Below are 21532 nucleotides of genomic sequence, written 5' to 3'. Positions count from 1 at the left end.
AGAGAGCAGAGGGCAGATCGGAGGAGGCTGACAGAGTGGGAGCTGAGAGCCACGTCGTCTGGAGTGCCCAGTTTGGCTGCTGATTGAGTACTTTTGCAAAGGCCAACAGAAGGGAGGCAAATGGCTCAGCTCCGAGAACACGGCTTTGAGCTTAAGCTGCCATGTCAGAAACTGACTAGCCAAAATTGGCTGCAGTGGAGCTTTCAAGCAGAGCTTTTCCTAGTGGGGGGGGGGGGGGCAGTGAGCAGTGAAAGCTCAGAGACGTCTCTTTCTCCAAAAGCTGCTAAGAGTTGTTTATGCCAAGAGCTGAAGCCTAGCCGTGCTGGAGGCTTCAAGGCCGGCCACCTGCAGCAAGTAGAGATAAGAGCTGTGGAGTTGTGTGGGAACGCTGAGACAAGTCCGGTCTCCAAGGCAACTGAGAGAGTTGCATCTACGGAAGCTGTGAAGGTCGTGGGCAAGTCTTCCTGCCGGGGGAGTCTGTTGCTGTGACAACCAGAGAGGACACCTGCAGAAGCCCCAAGGAGGGGGGTAGTGAGACAATTGTTGCCATGGCGACCCAGGAATGTAAACAACAAGACTTTCTCAGTGTAATAATCGACTCAGGTGCCACAAACTCGCTGGTGCCATCTCCTGGTCTTTTGAGAAATTGCAAGACAGTAAAAACTGAGAAATATGTGACGATTGCTGATGGAAGCAGAAAAAGGCTGACGGAAACTGGTTTCTTCTTCTGTCCTTTTCTTTTTTTAAAAAAAATTATTTTTATTGAGTTCTTTCTCATAAGAAAAAAAAGGAGTCACAAGAAAAAACAGAAAGTGACAAAATAAAGAATAACATTAAACAAAATTACAAACCCAGCAACAAACACAACAACAGAAAAAGAACAAAAGAAACGAAAAGCGCACCCACCCAACACCAACAGTGATTGACTTCCCTTCAGAACGACCTGAGTTGTGATCCCGCGTTATCTTCCTGCGGGGTGTATCTTATCTCCTTTGTTCATACCTCTCAAACTTTATATGTCGCCTACTGTGATTTTAATGTTTCCTAAATTTGTTTCCATATATGTGAAAAATTTACTCCAGTCATTAATAAATTTTGCGTTTTTCTGCTGCCTGATCCTCTGTGTCATCCTTGCTATCTCTATATACTCAAATAACTTGGATTGCCAGTCTCTAATAGTTGGAATATTAGGGGTTTTCCAGTTCTGCGCTAGCAGTATCCTGGCCGCTACCGTTGCGTATTGGAACATAGTTTGATCCTCCTGGCTAATCTCCTTCCCAACCATCCCTAAAAGGAAGGCTTCGGGTTTTTTTGGGAAGGTGTATCTCAATTTTTTTTTTAGTTCGTCATAAATAAGTCCCCAAAACCCTTTTACTTTTTCACAGGTCCACCACATATGGTGGAAATCTTCTTCCTTTACCTTGCATTTCCAGCAGGTTTTGTCCCCCGTCTTGTACATCTTTCCTAGTTTCACAGGGGTAAGGTACCACCTGTACATCATTTTTTGTAAGTTTTCTCAGAGGTCGACACATGCTGTAAATTTCATGTCCTTATTCCAGAGTTTCTCCCACCTATCAAAATCCAGATTATATCCAAGATCTATGGCCCATTTGGTCATTACCTCCTTTACCTCCTCATCCTTCGTGTCCCAATCCAATAATTGATTATACATTTTAGATAGGAGTTTGGAGTTTCCTTCTATTATTTCCACCTGAAATCTGGACTTTTTCTCGCTCATCCCTGTTTTTTTATGCTCATTCCATAGGGAGTTGATTTGGTAGAATTGCAACCAAGTTGTTAATTTATCCTTCAGTTCTTCATAGGGTCTGAGCTTCCACCCTTTATCTGATTTTACTAATAGATCCTCATAGGTCCATCTTTGCCCTTCCATATTAGGTTTTTTGGTTGCCAAAATGTCAACTGGTGATAACCACCATGGGGTGTCTTTTTCTAGAAGTTTCTTATTTCTGTTCCATACCTCAAGTAGCGCACCTCTGATTATATGATTGGAGAATCCTTTATGGGTCCTCTCCTTATCTTGCCATAAGTACGCGTGCCAGCCGAATCTGACGTCAAACCCCTCCAAGTCCAGTAAATCTACATTTTTCAAAACAATCCAGTCCTTGATCCAACACAGACACGCGGCTTCATAATATAATTTCAGATTAGGAACGGCAAACCCTCCCCTGTCGCTGCGATCTGTAAGTAATTTAAATTTAATTCTTGCTCTCTTACCCTGCCAAATAAATCTGGACAGGGTTCTCTGCCAGTCTTTGAACGATGTCATACCGCTTATCACCGGAATGTTCTGAAATAGGAACAGCAACCTTGGGAGAATACTCATTTTAACTGCGGCCATTCTGCCCGACCAAGACAGTCTTAGCCTCCCCCAGGTGTCCATGTCTTTTTTGATCTCTTTCCAGGTCCTTGTATAATTATCTTCTACTAAGTTTATATTTTTTGTGGAGATCCAAATGCCCAAATATTTCACCTTTTTCACCACCTTAATTCCCGTTTTCGACTCTAACAGATTTCTTTGCTCTTCAGTTAAGTTCTTTGTCAGCATTTTGGTTTTAACTTTGTTTAGTCTAAAGCCGGACAGATTTCCAAACTCCTCGAGCAACTCTATAACTTTGCCGATACTAACTACTGGATTTCCTAGCGATATCACCAAATCATCGGCATAGGCTTTTAGTTTATATTCTTTGTCCCCTAGTCTGATTCCCTTTATTTCGGAGGTTTCCCTGATCTTGTTTGTAATCACTTCCAGTACCGTAATGAATAGGAGGGGGGATAGAGGGCACCCCTGTCTTGTGCCTTTCGAGATCTCAAATGAGCTAGTTAAGTTATTATTAATGATCAATTTGGCCCTTTGTTCTGCATATATCGCCTTTATACCTTCCAAAAAGGGCCCCTCTATACCAACCCTCTCCAAGCCTTTTAGTAGAAACCTCCATGACACGTTGTCAAATGCCTTTTCAGCATCAATGAAAATTAGAGCTGCTGGGATATCGATCTTAAGATCCAGGTACTCAATAATATTTATTATGTGTCTTACGTTGTCCTTTAAATACCTGTTAGGAAGAAATCCTGCTTGGTCTTTGTGGATAGATTTCGATAGATATTTCTTAAGCCTATTTGCCATTATTCCTGCGAATATTTTATAATCATTATTGAGTAGTGATATCGGCCTATAATTTCTTATGTCCAGCTTGTCAAGTTCTGATTTGGGGATTAACGTGATGTACGCCTCTTTCCAAGAGTCAGGCACCGGACCTCCTTGCAAAATATTATTCATTACTTTACAAAGGATCGGGGCCAGATGTTCTTCTAACACTTTATAATACTTTTGAGATAATCCATCAGGACCTGGTGCTTTCCCTGGTTTCATCCTCTTAATTATTTCCTTGATCTCGTCAACCGTTATAAGTTTGTTTAAGTAAATTTTCTCCTCATCCGTCAGCTGTTCTCTTCTATTCCTTTCCAGGTACTTATCTATTTCTTCCATGTCTTCCTTTTCCTTTTTATACAAATTTTCATAAAATTGAAGGAACCTTTCCTCTATTTTACCGGGGTCCTCAAGTATTTGTTCTTCTAATTTAATTTTATTAATCACGTTCTGTTTTTTCCTTTTTCTAAGTTGCCACGCCAGTAGCCGTCCCGTCTTGTTCGCAGATTCAAAATACTTTTGCTTCATTGATCTAATTCTCCATTCTACCTCTTGACTTATTAATATCGAATATTGCGTCTGCAGCGTTTTAGAAATTTGTTTGGTCCTTTCATCTCTAGGGTTCACTATTAGTTTTTTCTCACATTCCCCCAATTGTTTAACTATTTCTTCCTTCTTTGATTCTCTTAATTTCTTTCTATATGTATTTTGCTGAATAAAAAATCCTCTTAGGACCGCCTTACTGGCGTCCCACACAACGTTAATTTTTGTTTCTTTATTCAGGTTCATATCAAAATACTCTTTAAGAGTAGTCTTAGCCTTTTCAGTTATCTCCTCATTTTCAAATAAGTATTCATTCAATCTCCATCTATATGGGCCTGATGATTTGCATTTTATTTCCAACACTACTGGGTTGTGGTCAGAAAGGGTTCTAGGTTGTATTTCACATTTCATTGTTCTTGTTGATAACTCACTCGAGACCCATATCTGATCAATTCTACCCCAACTCTGATGTGGTTCTGAGAAGTACGTGAATTGTTTCGTTGCTGGATTTTTATGCCTCCAGATGTCAATTAAGTTCAGATTTTCTTGGAGATTATTAAATGATTTAGGAAGTTTCCCTTGGTTCGATTTCTTCTTTTTCCCATTTCTGTCTAGTTCTGGCGATGGTACTCCATTCAGGTCTCCAAGCAGAATTAATTTGTGGTTTTCTAGTTCTAGTAACATTTGCTCCAGTTTTTTAAAGAACTCTGCTTTCTTTGTATTGGGTGCATAAACAGTTACCACATTAAATTTTTCCCCTTGGTGGTTAATTTGTACTCCCAAAATTCTACCTTCAGCATCTTTACAGATCAATACTGGTTCCCATTTCTCTTTAACGTAAATTACCAGCCCTCTTTTTTTTCCTACATCCGAATTAATAAACTCTACTCCCAGCCTTCTATTCATCAATATATGTTTATGTTTTTTGGCTACGTGTGTTTCTTGCCAGCAGATCACATCATAATTTTTATTCCTCACAATTTTTTCTAATTTATTCCTTTTTGATTTTTCATTCAAACCATTTACATTCCAGGTCAAAAAGTTCAAAGACATTCCTTACGGTTTAATCTCCTTGTTCAGTCAAACTTTTCAGATTTATATTTTGGGGCTTCCATTCCCAGTATATTCCTCCTCTTCTGCTTCCTCCCCTCCCACCGCCCCCTCTTCCTCTTCAGTTTCTTCTTCTCCAATTTCTCCTTCCTCCTGTCTCCCTTTCTTATCTTTCTTTCTTTTCCTCTCGTTTCTAGATCCCTCTCTGTCTCTTATCCTCTCTTCCCCCTTTCCAAGCTCTTTCTCATACCTTCTCAAAAATTTTTCCACCTCTTGGATATCTGTCAGTTTAAATCTTTTGTCTTTGAAAAAGAAGGCGATCCCCTCAGGGAACTCCCATCTATATTGTATACCATTTCTCCTCAGAACACCCGCTATCTGTCCATATCTTTCCCTTTTACGCAAAAGCCTAACTGGGATCACTTTAAAGATAATAATTGGTTTATCATCAATTATTAATTTTTTATGATAGCTGGTTTTTAGTATTAAGTTCCTCATCTCAATTGAGTTTAAGATTACTTGACAGTCCTCCAGGGGTTTCTTTGACCTATTTTGTTGGGGCCTCATTCTTATTCTATAGATATTCTCCACCGTACACGCCACCTCTTCCTTTTTCAATTCCAACCACTTAGCCAACTCCTCAATCATTTTCTCTTTTATGTTCCCTTTATTTTCCTCTCCTATTCCTCTGAATTTTAAGTGGAGATGTTTCTGTCGCATTTCTGTCATCGCTAAATTATCCCATATTTGCTCCTGCATCCTATTCACCTCTCTCACTTCTTCCTTTATCCTTTCTGTCTCCTTTCTCTGCTCTCTCATCTCTTTTTGAATTTTTTTATTAGTTTCCTCATATATTTTTGACTTAGCAGACAGTTCTTGAATTTTGGTGGAGAGTTCACCTACTGCTCCTTCTATCTTTCTATCTATCAGCTCTTGCATTTCTCCTAGTTTGTTTTCTATGTGGGATTCGTTTTGTTTAAACTCCTCCTTGATTTTTAGCCAAAGGATATCTAGGTCTTTAATTTCTTCCTGTCGGGATAGCTTCCTTTCAATTGGGGTTCCCCCAGCCTTTTCCCCATCTTTTCCCCACATTATATCCCAATTTTCACGTTCTATATTTTATACCAAAAAACTCTCCCTTAAAGGGCTCACAATCTTTCTTCCTTCTTTCCCTTCTTTCCCCTCCTTAGTTCTTAGTTGTTAGAGGCACATATCCTAGAGAAAAGTCTGGCGTTCAGGTTTGCTTCAGTCTCTTTCCCCTCATCAGGGAGATCAAAGAAATTGCAGCTTTCAAAGTTGCCAGTACAGTTATTAATAGGGGACTGAAGTCAAATAGCTTGTTAAGATGGTAGAGGGGAAGGGGGAGGTAAAACCTATGAGGGGGAGTAAGGGAAAAAAAAAGAGGGGAAAGGGACTTGCAATGTCTTGCAGCCCTCGCCACTTTCTAGTCCCTTAAGTTTTCTAAACCCTTATATTTTAATTCTCAGAACATCCGTAATTGAGGGTCTGCCTCCGTCTGCCCCCTTCTCTTTATCTTTTGCTCTGTCTGCGCCGCTCTTCTCAAACTTTCCTCAGGCTTTCCCCGTTTGCCGCCGCCATTCAATGCACTCCCCAGTTGCAAAGTTCCAAATAAAGTTTGTAACTGTATCTCACCACCAAAGAAACAGTGTACGCAGCAATGAGGTAAGATAGTAATTCAAACAGGCAACATCTTCATTACTTCATTACTTTGTATTTAGTGGTTAGTCGTTAGCTTGCTCAGGCAAAAAAAGGGCCTTAGCGATCTGTACTCACTCAGTCAGGCAATGGCCGGGGAGACGGAAGCCACTGCTTCCTCCTTTGTGCGCCTGAGATTCAGCAACCCGCGCCATTTTCTGCTCTCAGCCGGCTGAATTCCTCACCAAAATCTTTAAACATCCACGGCTCTCCCCGCTTAAGATCCAAATTTTTTTAGCGATTTAGCACCCAACACGAAGGAGAATCCGTTCTTGCCCAGTGGAGGTTCGTCGCTCTTCCTCGGCTGAAGCTAGAGGCATCTCAACATGGAGTCGGTGTTTTCCCTTTCTTGCGCTCGCAGCCCCGTCCCGAGTCTCTTCCACCAAAAGAAGGAACAGACCCGAAAGACTACAGACCGCTCCCACGCAGCCGGGAAACCTATCCCCCAGGGTCTCCCCCCTGGGATTTTTTGGGGGCGCAGTGCCCTTGCAGCTCCCCCAAGCCTCCGCGTTGATCAGAAAGTCCTTGCAAGGACTTTCTGCGCTTCTTCACCGATCGCGATCCAACCGGAAGTCCCTTCTGTCCTTTTCTTAAGCATGAAGTCAAAGCTTATGCAGTTCCCGGTTTAACTAACTGTTTGCTAAGTGTGCATGATTTACTTGTCGATGGTTTTCATGTTTCTTTTGCAGGTGACAAGTGTGAGTTTTCCAAGGATGGGAAACACGTGTACACAGTACAGTCTAAAAATAATTTGTTTGCTGTAAATGTGCCTTTTTCCACAGGAGAGGATGACACCGAAGATACGAAGGGCCAATGTGTGAATGTAGCGCCTCACCATGGTTGTTCACATATTTGGCACCGACGCTGCGCCCATTTGAATTGGAGATATCTTCAGAAAGCACCAGAGCTGACACAAGGGTGCAAATTTAATGTTTGTGACAAATTTTTAGATTGCAATGCATGTAAGCAGGCGAAAGTTGTGACATGCTCATATCCAAAGTCAGAGAGGCAGACCACACAACCCTTTGAATTAATTTATTCAGATTTGTGTGGACCCATGTCTGTTGAGTCACTGGGAGGTTCGAAGTATTCTCTGCTTTTGATTGATGATTTTTCGAGGTCTGCTTGGACCTTTGCCCTGAAAACGAAAGGGGAGGCGGCTAAAATGATCAGGGATTGGATCACCGCAGTTGAGGTAACCTTTTCCACCAAAGTTCGTGGTTTTCAAATTGACAGAGGTTCTGAATTCACTGGTTCTGCTTTGCAGGATTTCTTTAAGGAGAAGGGGATTAGCCACAGACTGACCGCTCCTTACTCTCTGCAACAGAATGGGGTCGCAGAGAGAAAGAACAGGACGGTGCAGGAAGCTGTGTCTGTGATCCTGTGGGACGCAGGACTACCCCAGAAATATTGGTCTGAAGCGACAAGATTTGTGGTCCATACCCAGAATAGAGTGTACAACTCCAGTGTAGGAAATACCCCGTATTTCTTACTGCATGGAAAGAAACCCAGGGTACACTACCTTCGTGTGTTTGGTTGTGAGGCTTGGGTGCTTATTCCAAAGGCTCTACGCAAGAAAGGTGAGCCAAGATCTAAAAGAATGATCTTTGTAGGGTATGAGCCTGGCTCAAAGGCCTGGCGGTTTGCGTACCCAAGTGGATGTTGGTTTCTGCTCTCTTTCACTGTGCAGCGAAGTGCTTGTCACGAGACAGGTGTTTACATTCCACAGTCAGTTGCTGTTGGGTTTTCCCACGGGAAAGGAAGACTGGATGTGACGTACACTGGTTTCCTGTTTTTCACTGTTCTTCGCAGTTCTGTGTTGTTCTCTCCGTGCTTTAGAGGAGAGAGGATGCTTTCTCTGCTCCGGCAGAGGCAAGATGTTTTTCTGTAACCTACCAGCTTTGAAGTGTAAATAAAGCAATATAGAGTATGTGCACGTACTCCTCATCATTCCGCTGTGCACGGGACACTGCAATATCAACATAAATGGTTATGGGCCCAGAAAAACGCCCAGAAGTCGAATCGGAGTGCCGGCAAAAGGATCGGAATGCAGAGGGACGGATCGGACGGTATCTGCTCTGCGCGTCAAAATGATTGATGAGGTATGTGCTACTGCTCCGGGCAGCCTGCCAGCTTCTATTTAATGGCTTTATGGCTGGACTTTGAACTTTTAAGGCCGTTTTGCCGGGCACAGGCAAAGGCTCAAAGGAACAAGCTCCTATGCTGGGAAATCGAAAGTAACTTTTAAAAGTGCTTTTGGAATAAAGCAGCTGCAGCAGTGATGCAGCTTGATTTAAAGCAGCAGAGAGAAAGCACTTTTGAACTTGCCTTTGGAATGAGGTTTGAAGCAGCTGCAGTTAAGCAGAGTGGCACAGGCTCACAGGCAGAGGCTGTTTTGAACTTGCTTTTGGAATGAAGCAGCTGTACACAGATGCAGCTTGTATAAAGCAGCTTGATTTAAGGCAGCAGAGATGACGCAGAAGGCTAATGCCAGAGTCATGATGGCTAGCTGCAGAAGGCTGGCTGAGGCAAGTGGGGAATTTGATACCACTGATCAGCCAAATGCTCAACTCACAGTAGCCTGTGATACTGCCGTGATTCAGAATGAAGCAGACCGCCAGGGTGCTAGCTGCATGGGCAAGGGGGAGACTTCACAGACGTCATCCCATAGTGCAGTGGAACCACCAGATGGCGCCAAAGCTTTGAAGGCAGTAAAATGCTACTCGTGTGGAAGTCTAGGCCATATCAAGAGGGAATGCAGATATCCCAGGGCCAAGACAGAGCAGCGCAGCGAAAGCTCATCGTGTGGAAAAGGCCGAGGCAAAGGCAAAGGTCCGGTGTCCAGGACAACGCAGCACAAGGCAATGGTCTCACGCTTCACTCCAAAGGTTGCAGAGGTCCAGAAGACGTCTAGATCTTTCTTCGTTGTTGATTCGGCTGCAATGCATCACATGTGCAATGATAAGCGACTGTTCGTGTCTTTTACACCGCAGGAAGGTGCGATTCACCAGGCGGATGACCACACAATCCCCAGTAAAGGCTACGGAACTGTTGTTCTTCACAGTTTGGACTTATCGATACAGGATGTGCTTTATGTGCCAGATGCCAAGCATAATCTGCTGAGCGATGGACAGCTGAATGAGCGGAAAATTGGCGTTTCCTTTAAGAACAAAAGGTGCATCATCACAAAGAAAAATGATTATGTATTGCATGCTGAATATGTTGATCGTTTGTATGTTTTGTATTTTGATGATGTTGTGCAGGATGAAACGTGTTGCATTGCAGGTACTAACAAAAATTTGCATGCAGAATGTATTCATGATTTTCACCGGAAATTTGGTCATTTGCATTTTGAGGCAGTATCTAAAATGCCTGCCTTGGTTGAAGGTATGACTATTAAACCCTGCAGGTACCACATGAAGTGCAAGGCATGCGCAGCAAACAAGGTGAAAATGGCTGCGAAAGGTAAGGTGTCTAGTAGGCAAGCTACAGAACCACACCAGGTTGTTCATGCTGATTTGGTTGGACCACTAGCGCCCTCTTTGGGTGGAAACAGGTACTTCATGGTTCTCATTGATGCATTTTCCAGGTATATTTATGTGTATAATCTCAAGCAGAAATCAGAGGCTTTTCCAAGGTTCAAGGAATTCTGTGCTTGGTTGGAAAATGTGCATGGTAAGAAGATAAAAATTCTTTTCACTGATCGTGGGGGGGAATTCACTTCTCAGCAGTTTGAAGCTTTTCTGACTGAGAAAGGAATTCAACACGATTTGTCTAGTCCTCGCTCGCCATGGCAGAATGGACTTTGCGAGAGGGCAAATCAAACATTGCTTCAAGGGTTAAAAACCTTGCTGCATGATGCAAATCTTCCAGAGAGTTATTGGGCCGAATCTCTCTCGTGTTTTGTTTACAGTTACAATCGCAGGTTATCTTCAGCGATTGGTTGTACCCCCTATGAGAAGATGTTTGGCAAGAAACCATACATCAAACACATGAAAATTTTTGGTTCTGACATGTGGGTTCACTCACCACAAAGCTCCAAGTTAGACAAGCGTGGTTTGCATGGTATCTTTCTAGGTTATCAGAAAGGTCTTACAGAATAATGATGACTGACTCTAAGACAATTAAGCTCACAAGAAGTGTTGAGTACAATGCCAAGTGGGGGGAGAATGTGGGAATTTTCCAATGTTATCCTGATGACAGTGATGAGACTGAGGATAGTCAACAGCAAAAGCAGCCGCAACAACCCACACCCACTGATGAAGGTTCTGATTCTGAGTCTGAAACTGAATCGGATGATTCAGAGGATTTCAAGAGTACGAAAGCCTCTATGCGACCCTCTGAAAGCTCTGATCAGGAATTGGAAGAACCATTGTTCACAATAGGCCACTTTTCTCCTAAGAAGGAAGAGGAAAGTGTTGAGGACTTAAGGCTAATTCGTAGGTCACAGAGAGCCACAAAAGGCAGACCTCCAAAGAGATTTGCTGATGAGTTTGCTAAGATAGCAGTAACAGCTGTTAAAAGCTCCAAGAAGGTATTTGAACCTTCAAGTTTCCAAGAAATCCAGGATTTGGATTCAAAGGAGGCTGAGCCATGGTTAAATGCCATGAAGGCTGAGCTTGATTCCTTGGAAAGGAACAAAACATGGGACCTGGTTCCAGTAGTTCCAGGAATGAAACTGCTTGGAAGCAAATGGGTCTTCAAAGCGAAGACAGATCAAAATGGCAAGATAGTCAGACACAAAGCCAGATTGGTAGCCAGAGGTTTTGCACAGGTACCAGGTGAAGACTATCACGAGGCCTACTCACCCAAAGTGAGGTATGAGAGCATTAGGCTTATGCTCAAGCTAGCTGCAGAGGAGAATCTACACATTAGTCATCATGATGTGAATACAGCTTTTCTGTACGGATCTCTAGATGAATCACTTTTTATGCTTCCACCTGATGGCGTACAGGTAAAACAGGGATTTGTTTGTGCTCTGAAGAAGTCCCTTTATGGTCTCAAACAAAGTGCACGGTGTTGGCACACAAAACTCACTGAAGTATTGTTTTCTCTAGGTTTTAAGCAAGGGAAAGCTGATCCATGTGTATTTGTCAAAGAGGAGGGGCAAAAGAAACTGTATTGTTTGTTTTATGTTGATGATCTTTTATTCTTTTGGAAGGATGTCACAATGTACAATAATGCCCTAGCTCAACTGAAAGAGCACTTTGACATGAAAGATCTTGGTGAGGTAAACAACTACCTATCTCTGGAAATAGAGAGAGATCAAAATGGTAACATTCTAGTACACCAATCACGGAAAATTGCTGATGTGTTAAGCAAACTAAACCTGATGGATGCCAACCCTGTAGACACACCGATGACAACAGGTTATCAGGTAGATGACACTGAAGAAGCATTTTCTGACACTACACTGTACAGAAGTGTGCTAGGCAAGCTAAACTTCATTGCCAGATGTTCAAGACCAGACATTGCTGTTAGCTGTAATTTGCTAAGCAGACAAGTCAACAATCCTACTGTTAAGGATTGGAAAGCTCTGAAACGCATAGCGCGGTATTTGAAAGGCACTATGCATTACAGACTGAGATTTAACAATCAGAAGTCTGGTGGTCTTGAGATATTTGCAGATGCAAGTTTTGGAAGTGACACTACAGACAGGAAAAGTATGTCTGGAGTTTGCTATATGTACAATCAGAGTCTATTTGATTGGTCATGCAAGAAGCAAACAACAGTTAGCTTAAGTACTTGTGAAGCTGAACTGAATGCACTGTCTTATTCACTTAAGGATTGTGAATGGTTGTTACAATTGTGCAAAGACATGAAAATTCCTGTCAAATGTCCAATCCAGGTTTACCAGGACAGCAAAGCATGTTTGGCTTTGCTGAATTCTGAAGGTTGTAAGCAAAGCACGAAGCACTTACAATTAAAGTTGCAACATGCTAGGGAACGTATTCAGAAGGGACTCGTAACGGTGTCCTATATGCCAGGTAATGAAATTCCTGCTGATGTACTGTCCAAAATTGTATCAAGGGAACAACACTGTACCTATGTGCAGAAGTTGGGTTTGTACTGATATTGTACGAACACGCTGCCCAGTGATGTTCACAGAAAGGGGGAGGATGTTGGTTTCTGCTCTCTTTCACTGTGCAGCGGAAGTGCTTGTCACGAGACAGGTGTTTACATTACATAGTCAATTGCTGTTGGAGTTTCTCACGGGAAAGGAGACTGGATGTGACGTACACTGGTTTCCTGTTTTTCACTGTTCTTTGCAGTTCAGTGTCTTCTCTCCGTGCTTTAGAGGAGAGAGGATGCTTTCTCTGCTCCGGCAGAGGCAAGATGTTTTTCTGTAACCTACCAGCTTTGAAGTGTAAATAAAGCAATATAGAGTATGTGCACGTACTCCTCATCATTCCGCTGTGCACGGGACACTGCAATATCAACAGTGGAGACCAGTCAAGGTTGGTTATCAGCAATAGTGCTGAGTTCTGTGAGCAAGCTGGTTGGAAGCGTCTGCACGCTAATCCAGATGTGATTCCACAGTCGTTCTATGACTCAGACGTTGAGGAGGAAGAGGAACTTGTTGCTGGGGACCATGGTCCAGAGCAACAGAGTCCAAGGCAGGGACAGCTCAGGATCCCTCAGAGGGGGGAACCTAGAACACCTCCTCAGGCAAGTGTCAAGTTTGAGCCAAAGAGTGAGCCTTCTTCACCTGCTGGACCAGCTGTAAGGCCCAAGAGGCGCAGCAGGTCAGAGGGGGAAGACACCGAAGTTGAGGATGGGGGGACTTCCGGAGGCGGCGCAAACGACAATGGCTGCCTTCTTCTAATTGTGAAGGGGGAGCTCCGCAGAAACGGGTCGTCCGCTACGGCGAAGCGGAGACCCACGTCGGAAAACCACAGGCAGCGAAAGCCTGTGGCCGTGGGACTCGGCGGGCACCAGAAGCGCCCCCCGAAATGCAGAAGAGACCCCGTAAGGGGTCTCGGAACGTGGAAGGGTTGGCGCGGTGCTGTGAGTCGATCGCTCTTTCTGTGGAGTGAAGCTGCGTAGCTGCTGTCGGTGAGCGCTGACCTTTTTTCCTGGGAACATCCGATTTGAAAACAACAACCCGTGAGTAAGAAAAGAAAGAAAGATTTGGAGGCTAAATTACTGCTAATTCGGCTAAAAGCGGGAGACGCAACCAGGAAGTCCGTCTCTCGTCTCTGCTTAAGACTCAAAGCAAAGGACTTTGATGTTTGGAGCCTTTGAAGAGGCGTTAAAAGGCAATCAATCTATACATCTATTGGAGCTGTGTTTAAGGAGACTTAGGACTTAACTCTTTGAGTGATTCACTTCTTAATATGAACTGTGCTTTACCTTTTCTGCTGGAATTACAAATCTACAGAGAAACCCAGGCAGTCGGACTGCCTATTTAACAGAACTGTCAGATTGCAAATTTTGACACTTTGTTGCTTTGTGCTGTTACAAGCTGAGTGCTATTGGAACTGTTATATTGAATCATTTTCTCTGGCACTTGCTGAGACATTGTTATGCTTTTAAGACCAACTCTGCTAACTACAGGGAAACTGAAGGTTCTTCGGAAACTAAAGGCTGTATGGACATTGTTTTAGAAACATTGGAATTTGGAAAAGTTTGGAGTTTTAAAACCATTGACTTTAACAATTTGATTCCCTCCCTCAAAACATAATTGGGCTCCCTCTAGAGGATTTTGGATTTACAATTGCATGTGACTTTGCTTTCTTTTCCTTTCCTTCTATTTGGCTGTTTACCCTCTGGGCTGGTGGTTTCCCATGGGAACATACTCAGTCTGACCTTGACCAGTAGACAGAACTGGAATGAGTGGCACTGGGAGATCAACAAGAGCGGCTAAAGTGAAAGCAAAACAAACAACTCTGACTTTAACTTCACAGCCGCGTAGATCATCTGTCCCTGCTGTTTTGGAAGTGGAAGAAGGAACTGAGCAACCTTTGTTAGAGGATATGGCAGCAGGAGGATCTGCTTCAGTATTAGACAAAATATTTGAAAAACTGGAAGCTTTAGACAAAAAAGCGGATGAGCAAACGGCAAAGATTGATCAAAATACAGCCAGTGTTAATAAATTAACTGAACAAGTCACTTTGAATGCACAATCAATCGGCAAATTATTTGAAGCCACCGCAGAAAATCGGAAATTGGCAGAGGAAGCTAATCAAAAAACTGAAGAACTGAGGCAGGAGGTAAAACCATTGCACAAGCAGGTTGGAGAACAACAGGCCTATCTGTCTATGATTGAACTACGGGCTCGGGAAAATAATTTGAGATTGAGGTCTATACCAGAACTTGAACAAGGGAACTTAATTGAGTTTCTGACAAAGGAATTTTCCAAGTTTTGGCCTTTGGAGGAAGAAAAGTACTTTAAAATTGTGACTGCTTTCAGACTTGGAAAACTAACAAGGAAAGACAGGCCCAGAGACTGCTTGATTACTTTGAGAACTAAGGAGGAAAGGGATAAAATATTAGGTCTACATTACGATAAGTCACTTGAAATTTCGGATAGAAGAGCAGAGATTTATAAAGACATCCCAAAACAACTTTTGGACCTTAGATCCACCTATACTGAATTAGCAAAACTGTTGAGGAGCAACTCAATCATTTATAGGTGGGAATTTCCCCAAGGATTATCTTTCACATTTAGAGGGAAGAAAGTGAAAATCAAAACAGCCGATGATAAAGTAAAATTTCTGAGTACCTACGGAGAGGAGCTTCAGAAAGGGATTGAAAGACCTTCAGGGTCTGGACCCTCGCCTGTACCTACACCTACACCTTTGGGGTCCGAAGACCAGGAGAAAAAGATACCACCACAAGAGGAATAACAGATTTATCCAGGATGTCTCTGCAACTTCTGAGTTGGAACATTAATGGCGCTAATTCTCCGGAAAAAAGGAGAAGAATATTTCATATATTGAAAAAAGAACAATTGGACATTATTTGCTTGCAAGAAACACATGTGACTAGGCTCCACAGAAAAGTGTTAATAAACAAAAGATTAGGCCAAGAATTTATTTCTTCAGACCGAGTCAAGAAAAGAGGAGTGGTGATATATGCAAAGGAGAGCCTGTCACCAAAATTTTTATTTAAAGATGAACAAGGAAGGATTTTAGCAATTGAGATTCAAAACCAAGGAGAAAAGTTTTTGATATTAGGAATTTATGCGCCAAATGAGGGGAAATCAGAATTTTACAAGAAGCTGCATGAGATAATGCTGGACTATTTGAATTATGACAACATCATTATGATGGGAGACATGAATGGGGTGGCATCAACCAACATGGATAAGTCACATAGCCAAAATGTGACAAAAGATGGCAGACTACCTAAAACATTTTTTGAACTGACTGACAACATGGACTTGATTGACATTTGGAGAACAAAGAACCCCCTGGGAAGAGAAGGAACATTTTTTTCTGAAGCCCAACTGACATGGACAAGAATCGACCAAATATGGATAACTAGAGGTCTGGCATCTAAGACAAAAAAAGTGGAAATCTGCCCAAAGACCTGCTCCGACCATAATGCTGTAAAGATGGATATGAGACTAACTCCAACCGGCTCCTTCAGATGGAAGATGAATGACAATTTGTTCAGAGATCAGGAGATTACCAAAAAGGCCCAAAAAGCTTTGAAGGACTACTTTGAGATAAATTTGAACACTATGGTGGAAAAAAGAACCGTCTGGGACGCAAGTAAAGCGGTTATGAGAGGGTTTCTGATACAACAGAACACCATAAAGAAAAGAGCACAGAACGAGAAAAAAGATAAGATCCTGGAGAAAATTAAAGAATGTGAGAAGAAGTTAAGATCGAGACTGAAGTCAAAGGAGATTTTAAGAGAAATTAAACTCCACCAAGCACAATATTCTAAATTGATAAATCAGGAAGTGGAATGGAAAGTTAAGTTAATGAAACAAAGATCTTTTGAATCGGCAAATAAATGTGGAAAGCTGTTAGCATGGCAGCTGAAAAAGAGACAAAAATTGAATACGGTCACAAATTTAGAGATTGAAGGAAGAAATATTCAGAACCCAGTGGAGATCAGAAAGTGTTTCCAGAGATACTTTAAACAATTATATACACAAGGGCCGCAAAACGAGGTGGAGATAGAACAATTTTTGATAAAGAATGGTCTACCAAGGTTGTCTCAGGAAAATAGAACAATCCTGAACTATAAAATAACACAACAAGAGATTGAAGAAGCCATTCAGAACATGCAGCTGGGCAAATCTCCAGGGCCAGATGGGCTTACCTCCAAATACTATAAGACATTGAAAGACTATTTGATACATCCATTAATGGAGGTTTGCAATGAAATCATGGAGGGGAAGAAGGCACCGGAGTCGTGGAAAGAAGCTTTCATCACATTGATACCCAAACTAGAAACTGAAAAGACACAACTTAAGAATTACCGCCCCATCTCCCTCCTAAATGTGGATTACAAAATATTTGCAGACATTTTAGCAAGTAGATTTAAAAAAGTTTTAAATGAAGTAATTCATAAGGACCAGGCAGGCTTTCTCCCAGGTAGGCATTTGTTTGCTAATACAAGGAATATTATTGACATTTTGGAGCTTTTGCAAACAAATATTAATACAAAAGCAGTGTTAATATTTATAGATGCGGAGAAGGCCTTTGATAACATCTCATGGAAGTTTATGAAGAAAAATTTGGAAGGGATGGGAGTGGGACGGGGGTTTGAGAATGGGATAGAGGCAATTTATTCGGAACAAAAGGCTAAATTGATAGTGAACAATGTGGTGACGGAAGAGTTCAAAATTGAAAAAGGAACACGACAAGGTTGCCCTATCTCCCCTTTGCTATTTATTTCGGTCCTGGAGGTGCTCTTGAACATGATTAGAGGAGACCGGTTGGTGGAAGGAATTCAGGTCGGAGCGAAACAGTATAAACTTAAAGCATTTGCAGATGACCTAGTTTTGACCCTACAGGAGCCAGAGTCTAGTACGAAAAGGGTATTACAATTGATTCAGGAGTTTGGTCGGGTGGCGGGATTTAAACTTAACAAGCAGCAGAAAACCAAGGTTTTGGGGGAAAAATTGACACCTTTAGAATCAGAAAGGTTTCAGAAAGAGACAGAGTTAAATGTGGTTAAAAAAGTAGGATACCTAGGGGTAAACATAACAGCGAAGAATATGAGTCTATTTAAGGATAACTATGAAAAGTGTTGGTCTGAAATTAAAAGGGATTTGGAAGTTTGGTCAAGATTGAAACTTTCCTTGTCAGGACGAATTGCTGCTATAAAGATGAATGTATTGCCAAAGATGTTGTTTTTATTTCAGACTTTACAGATTGTGGATAAAATGGAGTGTTTTGGGAGGTGGCAAAGAGATATCTCCAAATTTGTCTGGCAGGGCAAAAAGCCCAGAATTAAGTTTAAGATACTAACTGATGCTAAAGAAAGAGGGGGCTTTGCCCTGCCAGACTTAAAGCTGTACTATGAATCAGCAGCTTTCTGCTGGTTGAAAGATTGGCTGCTTCTTGAAAACACTGATGTTTTAGATTTGGAAGGATTCAACAATGTTTTTGGATGGCATGCATATTTGTGGTATGACAAGGTTAAAATACATAAGGCTTTCAAGAACCATATTGTCAGGAAAGCAGTGTTCAATGTCTGGATAAAATATAAAGACTTATTGGAAAATAAGACCCCAAGGTGGTTATCACCAATGGAAGCTAAGGCCCGGAAAAGACTCAATATGGAGGTCAAATGGCTGAAATATTGGGAAATAATAGAAAAAGATGGAGATAATTGGAGGTTGCAGAGTTTGGAGAAATTAAAAGATAAAGTGCGAGATTGGTTACATTATGCTCAGATCAAAGAAGTTTTTAAGCTGGATAAAAAGATAGGATTCCAGGTGGAAAAATCAAAGTTAGAAACGGAATTGTTAGAACCTAAGAGTAAGGTACTTTCAAGAATGTATAATTTGCTGCTAAAATGGAATACACAAGATGAAACGGTCAAATCGGCTATGATAAAATGGGCACAGGACATAGGGTATAATATCATGTTTGCTGACTGGGAAAGGTTATGGACCACCGGTTTGAAATTCACGGCATGTAATGCCTTGAAAGAAAATATTATGAAAATGATATATAGGTGGTACATGACCCCAGTCAAGCTTGCAAAAATATACCATTTGTCTGATAATAAATGTTGGAAATGTAAAGAAACTGAAGGAACGTTCTTTCACCTCTGGTGGACCTGCCCTAGAGTTAAGGCTTTCTGGGAAATGATATATAATGAGTTGAAAAAGGTATTTAAGTATACCTTCCCTAAGAAACCAGAGGCCTTTCTTTTGGGCATCGTCGGCCAGAGGGTGTTAAAGAAGGACCGAACATTTTTTATGTATGCAACAACAGCAGCAAGGATACTTGTCGCTAAATACTGGAAAACCCAAGATTTGCCCACACTGGAAGAATGGCAGATGCAACTGATAGACTATATGGAGCTTGCAGAGATGACTGGCAGAATCCAAGACCTGGGAGAAGAAGTTGTGGAGGAGGACTGGAAGAAATTCAAGGACTATTTACAAAAATATTGTAAATTGTATGAATGTTAAGAAAGATGTAAGATTATCAACAATATGGCACCAATAAGTTAGTTAAAAGGAATATGAAGATAAATGAAAATATAAGAAAAGATAAATTTTGGATAAATATTATGTTAAAATTAAGCTTTTAAGGTTTGGGTTAAATTATCTAAAATTAGGGATACAATATCAGAAAATTATAATATAAGAATTGAAACAAGGTGATAAATTGCTGGGTAAAGTTCGAAAATTTGGAACGCAGGAACGAGAGATGCGAGGAAGTCCAAAGAAGTGATGAAAATGTGGATATTGGAAAAATTATATGTTATTTTGTTTGTTCTTTCTATTGTTCTAAGAAAATCTTTAATAAATATTTATATATATAAAAAAAGACACTGAAGTTGAGGATGATTTAGCTGGACCCAGTGAAGCAACAGGGTCACCGGCATTCACACTGAGGAGATCAGCGAGGACAAGGCGGCCTCCTGATCGGTACGACGCTTCAAGCGTCTGGGTAGGTTCAGCCAGATGTGAACCTGAATCCTTCGAGGATATTCAGAGTTTACCTGAGGAAGAAGCAGATAAGTGGCACAGGGCAATGGACAAAGAGATGAAGTCCATGGAAGACCTAGGTGTGTTCTCACTCACAGAGTTGCCACCAGGAAAGCAGGCTGTTACTTGCAGGTGGGTTTACCGCTTGAAACCCACTGACGCTGGAGAGCCACAGTATAAAGCCAGGTTAGTTGCTCGAGGATTCACTCAGAGAAAGGGAATACACTTCACGGAGGTGTATTCGCCAACGTCACGAGCGGAGACTCTGAGAACGATTTTAGCTTGTGCAGCACAGAGAGGCTGGAGGTAAACCACTTTGATGTGGATGTTGCCTACCTTAACTCAGATCTCCAGGAGGAGCTGTACATGATTCCTTCTCCAGGGTTTGAGAACTTGAGGCAGGAAGTTGTGTGGAGATTGCACAAATCCATCTATGGATTACGTCAATCTGCCAGAAACTGGAACATGTGCCTGAATGAAGTCTTAGAAGAGCTAGGTTTCAGGAGAAGTGTTGCGGATAGTTGCTTTTATTTGAGAGGTTCAGAGGCAACACAAGAGTTTTTGCTGATTTGGGTTGATGACGTGCTGTTCTTTTCAGAGACGGATGAACAGGCAGAAAAGTTTGCCAAAGAGCTAGGTAAACGGTTCAAGCGTAAGCAGCTTGGTGCTGTCAAAACCTATCTAGGTGTCAGTGTCAAGCGTGCACAGGATGGAAGTTTCTTGCTCAGCCAGAAAGGCAAAACCGAGCAATTGCTTCAGAAAATGAGGATGAGTGATTGTGCAGGAGTGAGAAGTCCTATGGAGACTAGTTTTGTGAAGGACAGCCAGCAAGTAGAACGCGCTGCATTCGAAAATACTGAAGTGTTTCAGTCAGCCCTAGGGAGTTTGTTGTACTTGTCCCAGTGGAGCAGACCTGATATAGCTTTTGCTGTCAATCTGCTCAGCAGGGAAGCTTCAAACCCTAGTGTGCAAGCCTGGAATGGCATCAAGAGAGTTCTGAGGAATTTGCAGGAAACCAAAGACTTTTGTCTTAGGTTGCCAGCACAAGGAGAAGTCAAACTGACTTGCTTTGTGGACTCAGATTGGGCTAATCTTGAGGATCGCAAGTCTGTGTCTGGCCTAGTGGTGAAGTTTGGGAACTCAGTAGTTGGATGGAGGTCCAAGAAGCAAAGTCTTATAGCGCTCTCATCCACTGAGGCTGAGTTTAGTGCTCTTTCAGAGGTGTGCAGAGAAGTAGAGTTCTATGCTTGCTTGGTGCAGGAACTCTGCGGAGTGAATTGCCAACCGATACGTGTTTTCGAGGACAATCAACCATGCCTGCGTTTGGCAGAGTCAGGTCAGTTCAAGGCGAGAACTAAACACTTAGACATTTGCTTTCGGAATGTGTGCCAGAGTGTTCAGGAGGGATTAGTTGCGCTGAAGTATTGTCCCTCTGCCAAGAACCTAGCTGATGGGTTCACAAAGCCACTCACCTTCCAAAGACATGAGGAGTTTTGCAAAGGTCTGGGTTTGGGACGACCAAGGGTCGATTCTCCCCTCAGGCGCGAGACAAGAGGGGGTGTTGGGTGTAGTGAAGGGTTAACCTTCTGTGCCTCGAGCCTGAGAGGAGGCGCTTACAAGGGAAGTAAGCCAGGACGTGACGCAAGAAGCTTGGAATTCTGTGAGCTGAGTGAAAAGTGAAAGCAGTTTTGTTACGCAGCTGCAAACAGAGGGAGAAGATGCAGCTTAAATCAGATGGAAGTTCTTCTTTGTAAATATGCTACTTTTGAGCAAATAAAGTGATATTAGGACAGAGGAAACGTGTGGGACTATTTTACTGCCCTTTCACACACAGACGCTGTGTAATTCTGCTAATTGCTTTACGACCGCTCCAAAGCCACACTGTGTAAACAGAAGCAGCAGAGACTCGCAGGGGAGTGTGGCTG

General features: G+C 42.2%; 2 long non-coding RNA genes across 2 annotated transcripts in view; one reads left to right on the top strand and one right to left on the bottom strand.

Moving 5' to 3' along the window:
- Nucleotides 1-21532, bottom strand: part of LOC310836013 — a 795471-nt gene that overhangs the window by 196228 nt on the left and 577711 nt on the right. The gene's annotated exons all lie outside the window — the stretch shown is intronic.
- LOC310836002 lies at nt 248-21401 on the top strand. Its single transcript, XR_014559821.1, has 4 exons — nt 248-717; nt 7052-8139; nt 12927-13246; nt 19462-21401. It is a non-coding gene; the product is annotated as an uncharacterized lncRNA (long non-coding RNA).

This window comes from Podarcis gaigeae, assembly GCF_964106915.1.
Source record: "Podarcis gaigeae genome assembly, chromosome: W".
Classification (NCBI taxonomy): Eukaryota; Metazoa; Chordata; class Lepidosauria; order Squamata; family Lacertidae; genus Podarcis; species Podarcis gaigeae.
The sequence above is the reverse complement of the archived record's forward strand: the minus strand, read 5'-3'. Positions and strand labels throughout refer to the sequence as shown.